The sequence below is a fragment of the Sphaerodactylus townsendi genome, linkage group LG09 (genome assembly GCF_021028975.2).
Source record: "Sphaerodactylus townsendi isolate TG3544 linkage group LG09, MPM_Stown_v2.3, whole genome shotgun sequence".
Classification (NCBI taxonomy): domain Eukaryota; kingdom Metazoa; phylum Chordata; class Lepidosauria; order Squamata; family Sphaerodactylidae; genus Sphaerodactylus; species Sphaerodactylus townsendi.
Genome location: NC_059433.1, coordinates 54,298,259 through 54,311,929, shown reverse-complemented (window position 1 = coordinate 54,311,929; position 13,671 = coordinate 54,298,259).

Here is a 13,671-nt window from a genome sequence, read left to right as displayed (position 1 = left end):
TTCTGGCGGGAAGTGTCATTCCTGCCACCACGCATTGTCGTGAGCTTTCTAAGATGTCTTAATAAACGGACTTTTACACCCAAAAAGCCTTTTTATTTCTGCTTCTATGGACTTCCTTACATTGTGGCAGGAATCACACTCCCCGGGGCCCCCCTTTCCTGGTCCGAGGAGTGTCAAACAGCCTTTCAACTCTTAAAGTCTGGCGTTACTAGCCTCCGAACCTATCCTAAAGCACTCCTGACCGCAGATCTCCCGTTTGTGGTTCACGTGGATGCCTCGGACAAAAGCACTTGGGGGCAGCCCTGTTGCAGAAAAATAAAAAATGGTAAGAGCTGGTTCCGTGTGCTTATTTGTCCTAAGAAATTCTCTGGTGCTGAACTCCAACTGGACTTCTGTAGGGGATAAAGAGATCTGCGGCCATTAAAGTAGCATCTCTCCACTTTGGCGCCACTGGCTGGAGGGCTAAAACACCCCTTTCAAGTTTGGTGGGATCACAAAAAACAACGCTCTTTTCCCCACCCCCCCCTCAAGATGTCCATAAAACAACTTCGTTCGGGCGCATTTCTTTTCTCGTTTCTCTTTACAGTCCACTTTTTTCCCGGAAAAACCAATAAAACTGGCTGGCGCGCTTCTCGCGCCTACCTCGGAAAGGGGTGGAGCTGCCTTCACGGTGAGCATTCCACGCACTGTTCTCTCCCCTCCCAGTTGGGGCTGGCTGTCACCCGCATCTCAAGCGTCAATTCCTCCTCCTCCACCTCCCATTCCTAGTCTGCGTCTCTCCTTTCCTCTTGGGGAACTTCGGGAGGAGCCCGTGGCCTGCACGCAGCCTCCAGCCCGGAAGAAAGTGACTCCCCTGTGCGCTTTGGAGAATGGAGTTTGGCCGGAGGGGGAATGTTGGTATCCCTCCCCTCCGCCAAGCAGGTTCTTTGAAGCTTGCCCACGATGCCCGCCCGGGCCGCTGGACATTTTGGCTTTCTGAAAAGCCTTCTGCATTTTGGCCCGCCCGGCAGTTCTGGTGGCGGCGCAATGCGCAAGGACATTGAGGCATACATTAAGGGCTGCTCGGTTTGTGCAGAAGCCAAAACCATCTCCGGAAAGCCCCATGGACTGTTGAAACCTCTCGGTGGCCTCCCGCCCTTGGGAAGTCATCTCCATGGATTTTGTCACGGATTTTGCCCGAAAAGTCATGGCTTAGCTGCGGTTTTGTGGGTGGTGGTAGACTTATTTTCTAAACAAGCTCATTTTATTCCATGTGCTTCCATCCCTCCGCCATCCTATAGTTAGCCACGACTGTTCATTCAACATGTTTACCCGTCTCCATTCCGCCCCGTTAAGGTGGTCTCGACAGGCAGGCCCCTAATTCATTCTTCTAAAGTTCTGGAAGGCGTTTTTTTTTAGGGTTGTTGGAGGTTTCGCCCGACACGTCATGCGCCCTCACCGTTCAAAGCGACGGTAGAGGCCGGAGAGAGGTCGAACAGAACCCTAGAGCAGTAGATTTACGCGAAATACACCAACTACCACCAAGACAATTGGTGCGAAGCTTATTCCACATTCCGCTTTCGAATGCATACAAGCAATGCGGTTCACATAGGCAGTACAAAAAAAAAACCCCTTTGAAATTGTGTCTGAGTCGCTTCCTTCCGCGCACAAGGTTGCCACAACTACCTCACGACAGCTTTATGGACCCTCCAGAGTTTCAGCAATGGATTTCAACTCTCTAGGCGAGGGATGGAAAAACGGTCCAGACCGCCTTTACAACAAGCTAAGGACTCCCAAAAGCTGCAGGTAAGCGGATAAACACCGCTTCGGATTTCCTCTCATGCGTGTGGAGCTCTTGGAGTGTATTGTATCTACAAAAAAATCTTAGAGGCGGTGCATAAATTCCTCCTTTTCTAAACTTGGCAAAAGATTAGGTGGGACCTTTTCAGATTACTAAGAGTGATTAATGATGTCAACTGCCCCGCCTTTAGATTTGCCTAACTCTCTTAGTAACATTCATCCTGTTCTCTCCATTCCAGCTTGTCTGGCAAGGAGGCTCCGCTTCCGATGCCTGGCAATCTAATTCCTGACCTTAGAGGCCCCACCACCTAATATTGATGGTCACAAGCACTACGTAAATTGACGTTTCTATCCTGGACTCTCGCTTTTATCGCAAACGCTTGTGCACATATTTAGTCTCTTGGGTGGGATATTCCTCTGGAGTATAATCAATGGGTTTATTCCGAAAATATTGGATCTTCTCACTCCTTACTTTCTGCTTTCCAATCAGCGCCTTTCCGCATAAAACCTGGGGGGAGGGGTCTTTAACAAGGGAGGCAGAGTGTAAAGGATTCAATGGTGTGCTGATGGTGAAGTAACTTTGAGTGGCATTCCCACAGCCCGGGCGATGGGCCAGCTGTCATCGGGCGGAGACTTTATCTTCTTGGCGGGGAGATGAGGACTCCGCTCCCATGGTGGAAGCAGTGGAGGGGGGGATGGGAGTGGAATGGTGTTATAACCTGTGCTTCTCTGGCGAGGGAAGTGTCATTCCTGCCACCTCGTGTCGTGGAGCTTTCTAAGATGTCTTAATAAACGGACTTTTACACCCAAAAAGCCTTTTATTTCTGCTTCTATGGAATTCCTTACAATGGGGGTTGCCAGGTGGCAAAAAAAGTGTAGGGAAGGGGATACAGGGGAAATGAAGATGCCATCCCAGAAGTCCTTGAGGGCTCCTACCATGCAAGTAGGCCTGGCCCAGCAGCTGGCACACAACAACTGGGTCATAGTTCTCCTAAGCAGAGGCTGCCAGAGTGCAGGGGGGAGGGAGAAGGAAAGCTGAAGCTGGTGGGGCAGAGAAAATAGGGTGAGGAGGGAAATAGAGGTGCCACTCCTAAACTCCTGGAGGGGTCTGTGCCATGCAAGGGGGCCTTGCCCAATGGCCAACACCACAAAACTCTGACATAGCCTTCCTAAATGAAGGCTGCCAGGGGAGAGAAAATATTTAAGACAGAGGAGTTGATGAAGGTTGGCTTTGGCTGATGAGTAGTAAAGAGAAAGAGTTACCCACTCCGGGTTAGGAAATACCTGAAGATTTGGGATGGAGCCTGGAGAGGGTGGGGTTTCAGAAGGGTATAATGTGATGGACTCCAGCCTCCAAAGCATCCATTTCCTCCATGAGAACTAAGGTTGCCAACCTTCCGGTGGGGTCTGGAGATCTCACAAAACTGCAACTGGCCTCCAGGTAATAGAGACTAGTTCCCCTGGAGAAAATGGCTGCTTTGGAGGGTAGCCTGTATGGCATTATATTTGATGAGATCACTATCCTCCTAAGCTCCACCCCCAAATTTCCAGGAACTCCCAACCTAGAACTGGCAACCCTACAGGGAAAAGGAACAAGTCTATGGGGGCTTTTAATAATAAAAACAGAAGAAATAGTGAGAGAGGGGGAGATGAGGTGCCTCCTGCTAGCCTTTGTGGGTTCCCACACTTGTTTAATTCAGTCTCTGAAGCCAAATGATGGTTAATTGCAACCATGTATCATATAAACTGTCATTTATTGAATTCTGTTTATTCACGATGGGACTTCTCTTTGACTAATTATTCTCTCTGGCATTCAATATGCTTTAATATTCTTAATTTTCAAAAGCAATTTGTCTTTTATGATAAGGCATTGCATCTAGGCAAGCTAAGAAATCTGGCTCAAACTCATTTATGATCTTATCTTAATCAAGACCTCATTCAGTCATTTAAACTGGCTGACTGCAACTGAGTATATTGGGAGAAGGAAAGAACATCATTCAGTAGCTGTAATATACTTATAAGTATGCATTTATTTAATAAGAATGCCCTGTTCTCTTATTCAAATATACTCAACCAAGTCATACTTACTTAGAATGATTTTTCTTCCTAGAATGGCATACAGAAAAACACAGTAAAATAGAAATGATTTTTTAAAATAATGATGAAATGACTGCACAAATTGAAGGATGGAAACCATATAGTTGGACACATACTTTACTCACAAGAAGTCCCATATAAGCAAGTGTCATGCAAAAGCAATGCTTTTTTTCCAGACAGACCTTCTCTGACACACAAAGAAAAAAAGACCTTCTCTGACACACACACACAAAATTAGTATGCTCCCCTGGGGAATGATGTATCTCTGCTTGCAGAGGATATAAATGCTTGAAGGACATAAATGTGACTCCATTGTTATATATGGGTAAGATTTTATGTATGTGTATACATAAATGAGATAGTAGTGGTGGCTCAATTGCAGACTCAACTGGAAGAAACTGATTTTCTAGACCCATGGCAATCTGATTTCAAGTATGGTTATGACATGGAAGTGGCCTGAAGGATGAATGTTATTGGGAGAGAGACTGGGGAATACTACCCTGTTGATTCTCCTTAGTTCACTCCCAGGTTCAATTCAAGGTGTTGATGTTGATGTGCACAGTGCTAAATAGCTTAGGAGTGCCTGCACCCATGACCAGGCACTGAGGCCACGGGGGGGGGGGGGGATGTTCCTGGTGGTACCTTCCTCCACCAAGGTGCAGGGGGGCAGGCATACATGGGAAGGCATTCTTCATTATTGTTCCCAGCCTCTGAAATAATCCCTTCTCAGAGCTTTGCCATGTGATGTAGTGGTTAAGAGTGGTGGACTCACTTTAACCTAGAGAACTGGGTTTGATTCCCTACTCCTCCATGTGAGCAGCAGACTCAAATCTGGTGAATGGGATTTGTTTTCCCGCACCTACACATGAAGCCTGCTGGGTGACCTTGGGCTAGTCACAGTTAACTCAAAACCCTCTCAGCCCCATCAATGGCATAGCTGCCATGGGGAAGGGGGGTGCCGTGCTCCGGGCACATGCCATTGGGGTCATGTGAGGGTGGAAATTTGCCCCCACACCTCTCCCTTTTCCCCTGCCCAACCCGGCCCAGCAGAAGCCTGGAACAGCCCTGGAGTTCAGCTGGCTGCAAAGGTAAGTAGGGGGTGGTGCCCTTGGGGAAGACCACAGGGGGCGGGGCCTTCTGGGGGAGCAGCCCAGAGTTCAGCCAGCTGCAAAGAGCAGGCAGCTGAACTAAAGTTAGTGGGGGAGGTGTGTGTGTGTGCAGGGCCCCATAGAGGGATGTGGAGGTGTGGTGCTTCAGGGGGGTTGGGGGGCCTGGCACCATTCCCTCCCCCGCAGTACTGATCCCCATCCTACCTCACAAGGTGTTTGTTGTGGGGAGAAAAAGGGAAAAGAGTTTGTAAGTTGTCTTGAGTCTCCTCAAGCTGAGAGCCTTCCCTTTCCCAAATGCCACACTTTCTATGCTCCACCTCCAGGTATTGTCAATTCCACCCAGATGGCCTAGCATGATGATAGCAAGCCAGTAAAATCAAGACTATACTCTTGGATGGAAACATCATGCTCTTGTCATCTGCTGTTTTTGTTTTGCTATTTACAGCCTCAGCAACAAGCACTGTTATCACCTAATGTTGAAGAAAGGTGGTAATAATAGTAGAGGCTGTTATAGTCAAATAAGGCATTTACATAGTTTTTTTTTTTTCAAAAATGGTTCTCATTGATACTGAGTACCATCCCTTTAGGGAGGGCTGCCTCAAGTCCTGAGAAAGAGATTAATGGAAATCGGTGCAACCTTATATACAAGTACCATTACTGTTTAAAAACAATAAGAGAACACTGATGTGAAAAGGTCATTACACAATTTGGCTGCACATAGGGAGGGCTGAGTTCAATTACTTCCATTGCTCCTGTACAAGTTGTGTATATGATATGGACTCTGTACACATGAGTGAGAGCCCTGCAAAAATGCTGGCAGAGTTTTTGACTGTATAACTTGGATTACAATGACATTATGAGGATTTTACATTTTGTTGCCACCAACACTGTGCTGGTAATGAAGTGGCCACTAGGGATGCTCAGACACCTGCCAGTTTGACTCACTGCTCATTTGCCAGTGGTGGTCCAGCAGCCCATTCACTGATGAGCTGTTTGGCTGTTCACCATCTGCTCATGTGTATCCACAGGAATAGACTACTTGCAGGCATCAGAAGCCAACTCTCAGCTGATGAGGAATCAGCTGGGAGTCTGTTTCTGACTCTAGCTGGAGATATTCTGCTCTGTACCCCAGGAAATGTTGCTATGTGCCCAGCTTGTTGTCAGATTCTTCTGTTCACCCATCGTTCAAGCTTTGCTTCCTTTCAGACTTGTTGAGATGCAGCAAAATTTGTGTAGGTGAGGTAATTAAAAATCCAGATGATTTCAACTCAATTATTCAGTTTGGGCTGTAGAGAAGGGGGGGGAACCAAAAACAAAACAAGAGGGGGGTCAGGTGGAAATTTCTGCCCCCATTGATACCAACACCACCCCCAGTCTCTAGGTGACTGTCATCATTCCACTAGTTTTCTGGGCAGTGGGATGCTGCCAGCCACCAATAGTAGGTGCATTCTCTGCACATGCACAAAGAACACTTTCTTTAGTTTTGGGATTAAACTCCTTGGTTATCTAAGTTTCACTTTTTTCTGCTGAACGAGAGTGCCCCCTGAGTCTGCAAAAAAAAAAAAGGAGTCAGTCTATCCCCTATCTGAGGGCAATTTGATATATAGATAGCACTTTCCTCTGTAAAAGTATTGAATCTGTTCTCTGCCCAGATTGAAAGTGGGAGCAGCTCCCTCTTTTACCATGCAGAGAACTCGCATTGTGCCTAACTTCTCTCTTCCAGCTCAGGATGGAAGGAAGCAGCTCCCTTGCAAAGCCTTCCACTGTGGCCCTATTGTAGAGAAGGAATAGGATGGATAAGAACTTGATGCAGACTGACTGAAATTAGCTGTGAATCAGCTCCTTCCCCCCATTCTCAGCTATTCTGCTGAGGAGGCAGTATGATAAGAACTAACTCCCAGTTGGTCCCCTTATCAACTGACTACTGACCAACAGGCAGCCACAAACTTGTAGGTCAGCTGTTTGAGCTGATGCAATTTAATACGTCTCAAACAAATTGAGCCCATCTGCTGAACAGGTTTACTAAGTAATTCTTGTCATCTTTGGTAGCTGCCTGTGGGAGTTTTGTGCATACTTTCTTTAGTCAACCACAATTTTTTCTTATATTTTCCACTAACTATGCCACCAGAGGGCTTTTTTCCCAGACTTAAAAAAAAGTAATCCAAAATATATTTTAAAACTTTTTCTATACACAATTTTTTTCTGTTCAAAATAAAATGACATAGCTCTAGACATAAAGATTGTAAATATAGTCCTGCATCTTTTACAACTGATTACTTGATACGGTATGTATCCTATACAATAGAAGTCCTATAGAATTCACTCTCTTTAGCTACTCCAGAACTTCAATTTCTTTCGGACTGCATCTATGATTGTACCATAGAGTCCACCCTTTGAGGTTGCTGTTTTCTTTGAAGAATAGATCTCTGTAGTCTGGACGTTAGTTGTAGTTACTGAACAACTCCATACTTGAGGTTAGTGACCTTTCAATAATAGCATTTACATGTGCTTTCCAAGAGGAATTTTACCCCTGTGGTCCAGTAATAGAAAACAGTCTTTCTTAGATTATTTGAAAGGCACCCAGATGGTTGATTTTTAATAAATTTTACATCTGGGCTCTCTAGGAAGGTATTTCGATGAAGCTAGGGCTGTTTTTTCAGGGACTCCCAGGCTTATCTCCAATAACCGGCAAGAATTCTGCCGGGTGGTGAGGCGAGGTCGCTCGTGAGATGCAAGCATGGACGTGGCCGGCTCCTCTAGAGAGGCCGGACAGATGGCAGCATGGAATACCTCTTCCGTTGACCATTTACCTCCCGTTAGTTACCTGTTGGTTGTTGGACCTCTGCCACGATTGCCGTCGTCGGCCTGCTGGCGTCGGAAGCCCATACGCTGCCTTCCCAACCTCCAGGGGTCGTGGAGGACAGCGTGGGCATGCTTCGACGGCCAGCAGGCCGACGACGGGGACAAGGTGAGTCGGACGGGGAAGGGAAACAGCGTGTTCCCGGCGGTGCTGTTCGCACCGCGCCGCCGGGAACACGCTGTTGAGGGAAAAACAACCATTTAAAGGGGGAGGGGGAGGGGGAGCGACGCCAGGTCTGTGAGAATGGCTCCCTGGGAACCGTGTTTTTACTGTTCCCAGGGTGCCATAAACAGGCCGTGCGGAAACGGCCTTGGTCTGTTTTTAGGCAATCTGGAATGGTTAACAACTAATGCATTTTAAAAAATTTAATTGGTCTTGTTTTGATATTTTAAGCATGTTCTCTTTATGAACTTTGGGCTCTTCTTGGAGAAAAGAGATGAATAAAAATATTTGAAGAAGCAAATAAATATAATGGCTCTTTATGCACCATTATAATATTTTACCATCTCCAACTTTCTGTAGAGCAACAGTGGGTAGCTCAATAGAAAAAGTAATCTCCATTACAGGCTTATGTATACAATTCAGATATGTCCTAGTTTTTTAACTCATCATCATCTAGGTAAGGTAAACACTTACTCTGTGTTTACTCTTTTGACAGGATCCTGCTTTCTTCTGTGGATCAAACTACATGTTACACCTCACACCAAGTGCTAATAGGGATTGACAACTATATTGTAATTCCTGGCACAGCAGAGTCCCAATTTGAATTGGAACCACAGTACAAAGGAAGGAGGGGGGGTTGCCTTCCCCCAGTCAATTTTCAGGAGCCAAAATGGACCAGGGACCATGGGGTATTACATGCCCCACTGGAAGGCTGAATGTGGAAGAATTTATCTTAAATTGGTAAACAATTTTTGGTTTTACTTAAAGGCAACCCTTATGTAAGGTTTTTTTTAAAAAACAGACACTTTAACCAGCCCAAATGGTCATGCAATGCAGTAAAAATAAGGCTATAGCAATTATATATTCAGATCTAGAGTTTAGAATAAAAAGCTGCTGTAGTTTATATTCACAGCAGGAAGGAAATACAAGCAATTTAAAAGAGATTAAAGACAGCCTTCCAATTTCACAGCGCCATTATCTGAATTGTTCAAATGGGGGCAAAAGTTCTATCTAGTACAGAAGACCATACAGCATGTAACAAGCCTTACGGGTGTCACGGGTGTCACGTCCTTACAAAATAGCCAAGAAGGATGCTAGAGTATGGCGCTGAAGAACAAAAGCTTTAGAAACATTAACCAAAGATTTGCAAAAAAAAAATGCATTCACACTAACGGAGTGTGTGCAAAGATGTGCTTCAAAGTTTGTTCATTGCTAAGTACAAAAATACGTACTACATGCTTTCTTTGAAAGATTTTTCATATTCAAATGCGGACATTGAATCTACTGTGAAATAACACAAGAAGGAGGAAAGGGGTTTTTTATAACTCTTTCCTTTCACGCCATTTCCCATCAGAGGTAAGCTACCTCCAAACTGCTTGTATCCCCAACACAGGCCGTTTCTGCACGAAGGCGGAAACGGCCGGGTCGGCGTTTCCGACGCGCGACCCGACAACGCTGGGACTGTCCGCATGGATGGTCCTGGGAACAGCCGGGCAGCCGGCGCCACGGAGCGCCGGCGCCCGGCCGACCCGGCATGTCCCCGGGCCTCCGGCGTGTCGCCGAGGCCTGGGGACACGCCCCCCTGGCCCTGCGCGCCTGCTCCAGGCCGGGCGGGCGGCGCGAGGGCGGCGCGGCTGTGTTGCAGCTGCGCCCCCCGTGTGAATGGCGGCCTGGAGACGGCGTTTTTACCGTCTCCAGGCCGCCATTTAATGCCCGTGCGGAAACGGCCACAGAAAAAAATACATAATCATTTCCCCCCTTCAGTAGTGATAAAACCGGCTGTGAGGGAACTGTCCAGTGTGAAAAGTATGAGTGGAAAGGCCCTCTTTCTCTCCACATGAAAATAGCAGCCACAGAAGCAGCATTGGGAGATCAAATAAAACATCTTTTAAAATAATCATGGACCCACGCACATAGTGCACTCCTAATTGGGGGGAAGGGATGAAAGTGCTCCGAGTAATGACTTAGTGTTATGCCATCAAATATCCAAGATACACTGGCATAAGTCTCAGTTACTCCAGTGCAGGCCTTTAGCGTCATTCTGGTACTCTTGGCTGCTGTCATTGTGAAGCCTATGTGATTAGTTCATGAAATTCCAGAATTTTGAGGGAAACACCAGGGAGTTTGCCACATAATTGCTGCACACCCAAATAGATCTGGCAGTTCAATGGAGGGTGCTAATGTGGTCCCCAGAGACAGTCAGAAATTTTGGTGATTATCAAGCAGCCTTATACTTAAAGACTCCCTGGAGTGGCTAGTCTCATTTCTCCTCTCCTCATGTTCCTATGTTCCCTCAGACAGAGGCTGACACATGGTACTGCAACTGCCAAAATATTTCCCTCTTTATTTATTGCTTGAGATCTTACTGAATCTACTCCTTTTCCTCGCTCTTTTCCCCAATCCACTTACATCCACTTTCAGCTGCAAATTAAAATTCTTTAATTTGCTGTCATTTCACTTAAGCTAGTTTTCTAGGGTCTGAATAACAATTTACAAGAAAAAAGTCTTTTTCAGAACTGCAATTGAATTGCCTGCAGCATCAATTTCCTGGGGTATTAATGAGTAATAGATAAACCTATCAATTTAGCAGTGTTAGTGAGAATTCATTCAGTTACTTTTAATTTTGAAACCTATAATGTTATCCATAATTTATTCTGCCATATTTAAAGTAATTATCGTAATTGCAATTTAAAATCCCTTGTACTGAAGAGGGGGACGTGGAATGACATAATATCTCCTGATTTTGTCTGATCTTAGAAGTTAAGCTGGGTTGGTACTTGGGTGGACTTTGCAGAGGAAGGCAATGGCAAACCACCTCTGCTTAATTGCTTGCCTTGAAACCTTGTGAGGTCATGATCAGCCAGCTGTGGCTTGGCAGCACTTTACACACCTACAGTACTGAAGTGAGTGGGTTTTATGCTAAAGATTACTATTTGAAATCTATGGGTAGAGAGCATCTCAAGTACTGAAAGATGATATAAAACATAGTAGTGTAATTCTGGGCTGTAGTTCTCATTTTATATGTCTTTTTTCTTTTTGGCTTTAACATAGTAGAAAGTTTAGGGTCATTTTGCAATAAGTGTGTTCTTCTCTGCCAACTAATGCCAAATCACATAAGCAAAATTTGATTCTGGCTGTGTGGGTACTGTGTTGTTTTGGCTGGCAATTTCAAGTTGGTCCAAGGATATAATGACTATTTGATTGCTCCGTTATGTGACCAAATAGATGTGCAGTTCATGATGACATGAGTAATTTCACATGTGGGCTAAAAGCTATCTGTCAGCACACTGGAAAAATTGGCAGTCTATTCGCTGCATGGCTGTACTGTACAGTGAATTTTCTGTGCTAGCAGAGACACATTCTGATCCTGTGTACTTAGCCCCTGTACGAGCAAGTTTCCATATGGGACTCCTGAAGTGAATGTGGCTGACAGGTTTAAAGATAGTTTAAAGGCAGTTTCCAGATGCTCTTGAAATATAGCAAACTTTGCTGAAAGCAGAAGGATAAAAACAACAACAGATATGGGTAATAATCCAAACTCTACAAGCAATGTGCATTAATTTTCTCTTCTTTGAAAGGAAGCATGCTATATAAAGGGCTGGCTGCCATGATTTTTTTTTCATTTTGTAGCCCCAGTCTATATCCCTCTTTGCTATGTAACAAGTCCACCTGTCCTATCATCTTAGAAAAAAATTGTCCGCCTTGTTTAAAGATTTGTTTACAAAAATAATTGTGGGCTCTTCAATCAGAGGAGGTGTGTGCCTGATACGAAGGAAGTTTGATTGGCGAAGAGAAACACAGGAGCAGATTGAGTTTGCATAACTGAGCTTTAATCATGGGATATAATAGCCAACTGGCTTGACCACAGTAAAGTGTGACTGTGGTGCAACAGGACATAAATAGAGACTCAGTCAGTAAAGTTAGCTCTGTGACTGCTATTCCAAGATGCTTCAAGCTAAAGTCCCTGTTCTTCTGTATATTCTGAGCTTCCTTGCTGAGTCCATCCACCTTGTACACTTGATCCCCCATCCTTCAGACTTTTCTGATTCTCTCATTTGAATTGGCTTGCTTGGGTTCCACCTTGGTCTTTTCAGTATGCCTCCTGGAACCCTAAAGCCCCCACTTTGCTCTTTGGTTGCTCAGAAGTGGCAGCACAGACTGTACTCTCTGAGACCAGGAAAAAAGACAATGTAACTGTTAGATGGATTTGTAAGTGGTTGACTGGCCAAACACAAAGAATGCTCATCAATGTCTCATTTTCATCCTGGAGAGAAGTGAGTACTGGAGTGCCACAGGGTTCTGTCTGGGGCCAGTGCTATTCCATTTTTTTATCAGTGGATTATGAAATACAGGGCATGTTAATAAATTTGCAGATGACACCAACATCAGGAGGGGTAGCTAATACCCTAGAGGACAGGGGCAGGATTCAAAATGACCTGGACAGATTAGAGAGCTGGGCCAAAACTAAAAAAAATGAATTTCAACAGAGATAAATGTAAAATTCTACACTTAGGCAGAAAAAATAAAATGCACACAGATATAAGATGGGTGACACCTGGCTTGACAACAGTTCATTTGAAAGGGATCTGGGATTCTAAGTAGACCAGAAACTGAACAAGAGTCAGCAGTGTGATATGGCAGCCAAAAAAAGTCAATGCAATTCTGGGCTGTATCAATAAGAACACAGTGTCTAGATCAAGGGAAGTAATTGTACCACTCTACTGTGCATTGGTCACACCTCATCTAGAATACTGTGTTCAGTTCTGAGCACCACAATTTAAGAAGGATATCATATTGACAAGCTGAAATGTGTCCAGAGGAGGGCAACCAAAATGGTAAAAGGTCTGGAATCCATGCCCCACAAAGAGATACTTGGGGAGTTGGGGATCTTCAGTCTGGAGAAACAAAGGTCAGGGAGGACATGAAAGCCAAGTTTATTTATTTATGTATGTATTTATGAATTTATTTGATTAATTAATTAATTAATTCAATTTCATAGGCTGCCTCATCCCCGAAGGGCTCTATTTGAAGGAATGTCATGTTGAAGGGGAAGCAAGCTTGTTTTCTGTTGCCTCAGAGACTAGGACACAGAGTAATGGATTTAAGGTGCAGGAAAAGATATAACACCTAAACATTAGGAAGAACTTGCTGACTGTCAGGGCTGTTTGACAGTGGAATTTGCTGCCTCAGAGAGTCTCCTTTTTGAACAGAGGCTGGTTGGTCATATGTTGGGAGTGCTTTGATTATGTGTTCCTGCTTGGCAGGGGGTTGGCATTGATGGCCCTTGTGGTCTCTTCCAACTCTATGGCTCATTGCGCACATGCAGAATAATGCACTTTCAAACTGCTTTCAAGGCTCTTTGAAGCTGTGCGGAATAGCAAAATCCACTTGCAAACAGTTGTGAAAGTGGTTTGAAAACGCATTATTCTGCGTGTGCGGAAGGGGCCTATGATTCTAGGATTCTAACTCCAGCTCTCCACACCCTAATGCAGAAAACCAACAAGGACAAGTAATATAACTCTCTGCTTTCTGTACTGCTGGTTCTCTCTCTCTCTCTCCTCCCTGCAAGTCCTTCTCTTGAATTACAAGTTGCACAAGCAAAGGAGTATATAACATCTCCTATAAGCATTTCAGCATTAGGAATAGACTTGCCACCCTTCCAGG